Genomic DNA, 8,300 nt, shown 5'->3' on the forward strand with positions numbered 1-8,300 from the left:
TTGCTAAGGAGACTTGTTAAACTGCAAAGCCAAGACCTCCACAATCTTATAACCTAATTCTTTAGGCTGGCTAGGCAGTCTCATCTTTGGCTCTCCATAAGGTGTTCTGTAGTGCCAGATGCTTACACTTGGGTAGGGCAGGAATAGCATTGCCAAGGTTCATACCTTCAGAGATAGGAGGTTAGGATAAGGCACGCAGCTGCACCATTTCTTTTCGAGAGAATTATTTCAAGCAGCTGTGCTCCCTGGCCTTCTGTGTCTTTTCAGCTATTTTCTCTTGCACAGATTCCACTATATCTTATTTTTATATTTATTTTCTCCTGGCACAGCTGTCTCCCTGAGCTCTATGTTCTAATGACCTTCTTAGCAAGTACATATGCTGTGGTGTATATTTAGTTTTGAACCAGCTTATGGCTCTTCTTAGGTGCAATTCAGGGCAGGAAGCAATTTATTCCTGTTAACAGAGCTGTGTACACATGCGTGCTCTGCCTGTGTTAGTTACACTCTGGTTGCTTGTTGAACTTGCTTTAGCTCTGTATTCCAGTCACATTGAAGTCTAATTTAAAAATTAAGCAATTAATCTGTATATTAAGCTTTGAAGAAGCATCTCTCTACCCTGATCTAGACAAATTACTTTTGAACTTCAATCTAAACAAACTCTGATCTCTTTGCTGCCCTTCCAACATACAATATATGTGTATATAGGCAGAAAGCAGGCTCTGTTGGGAGGAAAACAGCCAGGCTGGGCATTTAAGAGGTAAAGTTCTTGGTCTGTCCTGTGACTTTGTGGTCACTTCACTTCTCTTACCTCCTTCAGGCTTCAGCTGCCATCCAGCCTCCGAGTCCTGATGCTGTTTCCTGTGATAGACTCCCAGTGCATGCACCAGTGAGTCCTGCTCTGAGCTGGGCTGGCCGTGTGAGGCTCCTTCAGGGGCTGATGCTCAGAGGTGAGTGATACCAGACTGCCCTGCTTCCTCTGATTCCAGCTCCACCTGACACCAAATAAATATTTTCCTGTGCAAAGGCAAGTAAAGAGCTGCGGCTGCTCCCTTGGAGGGTCATGGCTGGGGATGAAACTGCAACGTTCATTGGGAGCCTCAGTAATACCCAATTCAGATTGCTGATGAATACATCCTGACTTTGGGCACATACCTCCTGTTAATACTAATGGGAATGTCACACATGAATGCTGGAGAATATTGCCCATTATTTTTGGTCTCAGAGCTCTGAGCTGAGAGATTCCCAGAGAAAAATGGCCATTTGCTGTATGTTGCAGGCTGCAATTCATTATATACTGTGCATGGTGACTGTTATTTACCTTACAGAACTGTAATGTGATAAGAAGTCTATGTAAGCCACTTAATAGTCTGTCTACCTTAAAGAAAATGTGTACCTGATCAGCCTCTGATTTATGCCACTTTCACCCCAGTGCAACTCTATTGGCTCCACTGGTGTTATCCCTGATTTATGCCAGTCTTAGTTGGACTTCATGAGTTTATGTACTTTATATGACTCATGTACACGAGGAGAAATGTAGTCTAATAAAATATCTGGCTGTGCATCGTAGCTGCAGGTTCCTTGCAGAACTGTTAACAGGAGTACAACAAAACCATGCTCTGCTCCTCTGCAGTGCCTATATATTTCAAGGGGTTATATCCCATATCTATAGAGATATAACTTAATGGTCTCATATTTGACTAATGTGCTGCCTCGCTGGCACAGTGCAGAGTTAGAGCAAGGCAGCAGGCAGGGTAAACCTGTAGAATGAGAATAAGAACTTGAAACTTGACTGTGGTAATTTGGGCTTTTTTTTTTTTTTTTCCACTTGGTAGATCAAGTTCTTTGCCTAGAAACAAAGAACTTTCCACAGATTTTGTCCCTTCACTCCAAAAACATCTGTTTTCATCTCAATCATCTTGCTGCATCAGCACTTATCCTCTGGCTTTGGGGTAGGAAAACAGTCATTTTATGATGTTTATATTGCAGTAACAGCCAGGACATGCAGTCTTAGATGCAGGACCCCTTGTTCTAAAAAATATGTAAACAGACCAGGAAACTGCTCTCTGGCTCAACGATCTTGTACTCCTGTTAATGAGGGCTTCTCTGATCTCCATGGCAGCTTTTATCATCTGGCCTTTTCTGCAAGGAAAGTGATCATTCCTCTAATCTCTGGAGCTGGATTATCAGTCTGAGCTCTGGTGAAGTTGTTGGGGTGATACCCATTACCTCTGCCGGATTCCAGGTCGGCTCACCTTCTCTGGTACACCTGGCTCCTGATGGCCAGAGCTGACACCTGAGACTGCTCTGTAGTTGATCCTTGTTTCCTTCAGCATCTTTCCTTTTAAAGTTTGCCTGCTTTCCTGTTAAGCTCTCAGACACATTTTCACCTAATGAGTATGAGTGACCAGTACACTCAGTTGTCAGGTGTAAAATACAGAGGCTGGGTGAATTTCTCAGGGAAAATATCAAAAAACTCTTTGAAATTAATTCTGTACTGCAGGGACAGCATGACACCTACTTAAACCTCAGAAAGGTGCATTTTGGAGACACTAGTAATCCTAAGCTTGTGTCCTAGTCTGCATAGGTTTGTCTACAGCCTTTGATGAGTTGTGTGATGGTAAAGTGAGAAACCTTCAGGTTTTGCTGCAGTATTTCACTGACTGCATTGACTTGTTCCATTACATAAAAAAATAAAATTAAAGCTGCTAAGTTCTTAAAATGGAAAGTGCATCTTTCTTGGCATGGTAAAACAGCAAGCTGAAGGCTTGCTCTGCCTGTACATAGCTGTAATTTATGTTTATGCTCTCGTAAGGGGTCTGCTTGCCCTTGATGCATGTGCCTAAGTCCCATTAACATTAATAGGAGCTGAATGCAAGCAGGGAGGTTTAGCTAGAACATTAGGAAACATTTCTTCACCGAAAGGGTTGTCAAGAATTGGAACAGACTGCCCAGGGAGGTGGTGGAGTCACCATCCGTGGAGGGATTTTAAGATGTGTAGATGTGGTGCTTAAGGACATGGCTTAGTGGTGGCCTTGGCAGTGGATTGGACCCGATGGTATTACAAGCCTTTTCTAACCTAAATGGTTCTGTGATTAGCTGATGCTGAATTCCCTAAATGCTGCCTAGATTTCTAAAGCCCAGACTGGGTCACTGCCTCTGCAGCTGATCAGTGCCTCACTACCCAGAGCTGCTCCCCTCCCCTCTGGCCACACAACAGCCAAAGAAGGCTTTTTCCAGGACTAGAGCACTGCAGTCGTCCTGTTACGTAGGCTGGGGTTGTGCACAGGGGTGGCTGCTGGGAGGTGTCCGGCTTCCCTGGAAAAGCACGGCAGGAAGGAGATTCATCAGCAAGGGATGTTTTCTGCTTAGCTCACACTGTAATGAGCCCAAGTCCCTGGGTGGAGAAAAGAGAGGTGACAGGAGGAGATGGGGAGACGGGAGGGGAACAACTTGTTTCAGGCAACAAATCAGTTGCTAGCTCTGATCCAAAGCCATTTGCATAGATGATGTTGGCCTACGGTGTGTTGGAAATATAAGGCACTCTGTAGACAGCTGCCCAAGGGAATGCTAATTAGCTGCCAGGCAATTAATAATTAATCAGACTTTTGTTCATTGTGAAGACAGTGTTTTCTTTGGCAGCTTCATAATGTTCTGAGTATGCCTTGCTTTTCTTTCACAGGCTGATATCATCGTGCTGGAACCAGGCTTTGTGGCGACATGCTTCTCCCTCACTCTGGCATCCAGCTCACCCTGGCCACATGTGCAGCCCAGGCCACGACCTCGGCCTTGGCTGGGCTCTGATGGCCCATTTAACAGTCAGAGGCTGGAAAGGGAGTTGCTGCTATACTATTTTTAACCAGCTGGACAGTTAAATAATTCAGAGGCAGACATACACACAGAGTGGTCTGGGCTGTGCCTGAGATCTGAGAGGGGAGAAGAGCATTGTATTGACCCTGCTGGGCTTACTTGACCTCATCAAGCATGGGTTCTCAGGCTCTTTAACACAAACATGAAACAAAACCCAAACTTTCAGAAGTGAAATCCCTGCCTCACTGACGTCAGTGGGACTCCTGGCTCTGACTGCAATGGAGCCTGGATCACACTTAGCTGCAAGGCAAGAACTGTTCAGTGTTTCCTTGCTTTCTAATGCTGCAGAACTCTTTTTCCATGACAATAAAACCTAGTTACAGCAAGCAGAGTCCAGAATGGGGAGTGTCAAAATTTCTGGGGGAAAAAGGGATTAATTTTAAGAAATCTTGTTTCAAAACAGGATGTCTTATGTATGGCTACTCCCCCCGATTTTGCACTAAGAAGAGATGTACAGAAGAATATTTCCTACCATCTCTTCTTCCCAGTCCTCTCCCCAGCTATCCTGTGGAGTGGTTCTCAGCTCAGGGGAAAGATGACCCTCTCAGGGATGCCAGGGAGAGCACAAGACCTGCCAGCAAACCTGCTCCAATGGAGAATTCCCACAAGGTCACAGCCTCGTTTGGGCATCCCCCTGCTCCAGCATGGGGTGTTCCCCAGGCTACAGGTGAGTATCTGCCCCACTGGGGACCTTTATGGGCTGCATGTGAATAGCCTGCCTCACCATGGTCTTTGTTCATCATGGGCTGCAGGGGAATCTCTGCTCTGGTGCCTGGAGCACCTCCTCCCCCTTCTTCACTGACCTCGGTGTCTACAGGGCCATTTTTCTCACATGTTCTTGCTTCTTTCTCCAGCTGCAGTTGCCGAGGCACTCCCACCCCCACACTCCCCCCACGACCCCTTCTTAAAGGCGTTATCCCAGAGGCTTTACCACCGTTGCTGATGGGCTGGGCCTTGGCCAGCGGTGGGTCCATCTCTGAGCCAGCTGGAACTGACTCTGTTGGACATAGGGGAAGCTTCTGGCAACTCCTCATAGAAGGCACCTCCATAGCCCCCCCGCCACCAAAACCTTGTGATGCAAACCCAGTACACTTGTCTGTCAAATAAAAGGCACAAACTCAGTCTTTAGGCACGAGGGAATCCACAGAGGAGCTCAACTTTGAAAGACAAATGTGCAGCAAACCAAGCTTCACTGATCCTGCTGTTAATAGGGCTGCTTGTTTCCTTTGATTCCTGTGTGTTAGCTCAGCTGTGTTTTGGGACCGAACAAGATCTTTCCACTAGTTCAATTTCAAACACGTGGTAAATGACTCCGTGCCTGGAGCACCCAAGGTTCCCGGGTGGTCTCTGTGCAGAGACCAGAGTTGTTCCTGCTGCCGGGATCAGGCAAAACACAGCTCCCTGTTACAGCATAACCAGTGCCCACCGGAGCCCGGCTGATGCAGAGAGGAGGAGGAGGTTGCAAGTCCCTCGTGCATTCCACACTTAAGGTTCTCCCCGTGTCTCCATGACCCAAATCATCACGACATTTGCTAGCAGAGGCGTGTGAAATCTTGTTAAAAGAATGTGGCTTGTGATGATGCTCGATGGCTTGAATGAATAATTGGTGGCCAGGCTGAGTCAGGCAGTGCAGGCTGGCAGCCAGCAGCTGGGCAGAGGAGCCCGCCGGAGCCGGGGGCTCGGCAGCACGTCCAGACAGCGTGTGCTGGGAGCACGGCGTGTTTGAAAGGCCAGCTGTAACCCGTGTGAGGCCTGTGTATTCCTGAGAGCCCATTAGGAGAATACCAGCAAGGAAAAGGAATTTGGCCTCAGAGGTGTGTTGTTCTAGCCAAAAGTATAGGCAAGTGGGTGGGAAGGCTGGACATCCAGAGTTCACATTTGCAAATGGAAGTGATAGTGCACTTGGAAAATGTGACTCTGGGTTTACCAAATCCCACTTCTTTTTCTACAGCTGAGTGATGCCTGTCTGTCCTTCCTTCTGAGCTGCAAGAAGACATTCCCTTGGGAGGCAAAACCCCTGCCTGTTTGACAATGCATGCAAAATAGGATGCTATGCCCTGTACAGTGCAGAAGTTCAATTTTCAGATAATACAGAATTGGGTTGTCTTATCTACTACTACTAGCAGGCTCTCCTGAGAGTCTGCACAGCAAAATTTACCTGCTTAGTATGGTGAATTTAAATCACCAGAGCCACACTGGCAAAACTCTCCTGTGCAGAACCTCATTCTGGTCTAAAGTCCTTGAGTAATTATTCTGTAATAAAGTCACTTAAATTTTAGAATAGAGTGTCCATGTGGAGAAATTATACAGGCACAGCTATAACAGGATAATTATTTTGTTATAGCTATGTCAGTCAATTTCTCAAGGCGTCAGTCACATGGGAAAGTTGAAATTATGTATTTTTTACAGTCTACAGCAATTCTTTATTTTTTAATGTCCATTAGTGCTTGACTAATGCTGAATGATGGTGGAAACTCTCCAGAACAAAGACAGTGCTCAGAGTTTCCTCGTGGTTATCAAAGGAATTTGGATCTATTCTGTTAAAACTAATATGTAATGAATTGGCAGTGATTGGGGGTTTACAGCTGAACTGACTGGGAATTATGAAACCACAGTTTACTAAATTCAACTGAAACAGCTGAAACTCAGAAATTTGTCAAGTCCCTATTTATGTGCTAAGAGTCCTCAAGATTTTTTGAAGAGTACACACAAAACCAGATTAAGATACAAAATTCTCTTATTCCAACACAGTGTTGGATGTTTGAGATTTCAACACAGGACTTTATGACTAATCATACCAATTTTGGGGGTGTCTGAAACAGTTCAGTTCCTGAGTAAGTTGTTGTGAGATGTATTCATTATGATTCATTATTAACTGTGGTGGAAACAGTCCTTTAGGATAAAATGGTACCTGTCAAAGGACAATGGCATATATGAGATTTCTATGGAGATACACCAGAGCTAGCTTGAGCCCGGAGATTAAAGCATAGCAGGAATTAGGAGCCTGGCTCCCCTCAGAGCTGTCTGTTGAAAAAAGTGCCAACTGAATTTGTCACAGTCACGTTTGAATCTGAGTTGAAGAGCTACCAGAACAAGGAAGGCCAAAAATCTCAGTGCACATGAATGCACCGTGTGGTTCCTGCACGCCAGGCTGGTCACACAGCAAGCTGCCTGGGGAGCTGGGGCTTCTGCACAGGGAAGCAGACCTGATACGTGCTTAATAGAAAGCATGACTCAAAATGAAACCTGCCTGTGGCTGTCAGCTGTCTTACAGCAAAATGTTACCTAATTACATGTATTACATCTCCCTTCCTGGAAAAGGGGTTGGGTTTGAGGTGGAGGATGCCCACGTGCATATCCAAGTGGAGATGCCAGCTGGGATGTACACAAGGGGAAGAACAGAGTATGGTCTGTAGGGCCACAGCTGCAGGCACATTTGGGTACGTGGATGGCTTCTTGGTCCCATCAGTGTCTCCATTTGTACGAAGAATGCTCCTCTGTCAACCTCTCCCAGTATCACTGCGCCAGAAGGAAAGAGCTCTCCTAATTCAGCACTTCTTGGCTGTCACACAAAGCCCTACTAGATCAAGTAGGGTAAACCACCCCATTTTGATTTCAGTTTATCTCCATACATTCACCTCTTTGGTTCTTTATCTGAATTGGGGGTTTTTAGGCTGGAGGGGGAGGCCCATTTTTCACAGGGCACAAGGATAAAAAAAGGACATCTGTTTCCAGGGCTCCGACACAAAGGCTTAATCATGTTTCAGAATAACTGCAGTTATAAACTGATGGGGCATTTAAAATGCTATCTAGTTCCAAACATCAAATGTTCAAATTCTGCCTTAAGGGGACATTAGCTGATTATCAAATCACAATGATATTCTTATAACTTTATTTTAATAAACAGTTTTCATAAATGTTAACATTTTAATGGATGATTACATTCATATTTAGCTAACAGATGCATTCATGTTGATTGATGTTATTTCCGTGAGTACCAAAGGAATTAAATAATGACTTGTCACTTATGGCAAAGAGCTGCTCTAATATTTTTTAAATAAACAACATCATTTGCGCTGTTTGATCAGATGGTGATGCTGGGGTCAGCTGTGGGTTCGGGGGGCGGGACGCCGAACTGGGGGGCAGCTTCCAGCAGAGCGAGCAGACCCTACAGCAACACCCCCAAACACGGGGGGCCCGTGGGGACCAGGGGAACCTCCTGCTGCCCTTTAGAGGCTGCCGCGTGCCGCTTGTCCGGCCCGGGCACAGCGGAGGGGTCAGCCCAGGAGGGAGGGCGAGGGGCCGGGCCGGGAGCACCCGCGGCGGTCCCGGGGAGCGCGGGGCGGGCGGGGCGGCCCGGCCCGGCCCAGTGCGGTGCTCTGTCCCCCTCTGGTGGCCGCCGCGGGGCCGGTGGCTGTGCGGGACCCGCTGCG

At 46.5% G+C, this 8,300-nt stretch overlaps 1 long non-coding RNA gene across 1 annotated transcript; it reads left to right on the plus strand.

The window, feature by feature from the left end:
- The first annotated feature begins 624 nt into the window (after positions 1–624).
- On the plus strand, positions 625–4,196 carry LOC121667950. The gene is made up of 2 exons (XR_006017203.1): positions 625–947; positions 3,680–4,196. It is a non-coding gene; the product is annotated as an uncharacterized LOC121667950 (long non-coding RNA).
- The last annotated feature ends 4,104 nt before the right edge of the window (positions 4,197–8,300 follow it).

The sequence above is a fragment of the Corvus kubaryi genome, unplaced genomic scaffold (assembly GCF_017639235.1).
Source record: "Corvus kubaryi isolate FWS band 111438036 unplaced genomic scaffold, C.kubaryi_AGA036_p1.0 37382, whole genome shotgun sequence".
NCBI classification, from domain to species: domain Eukaryota; kingdom Metazoa; phylum Chordata; class Aves; order Passeriformes; family Corvidae; genus Corvus; species Corvus kubaryi.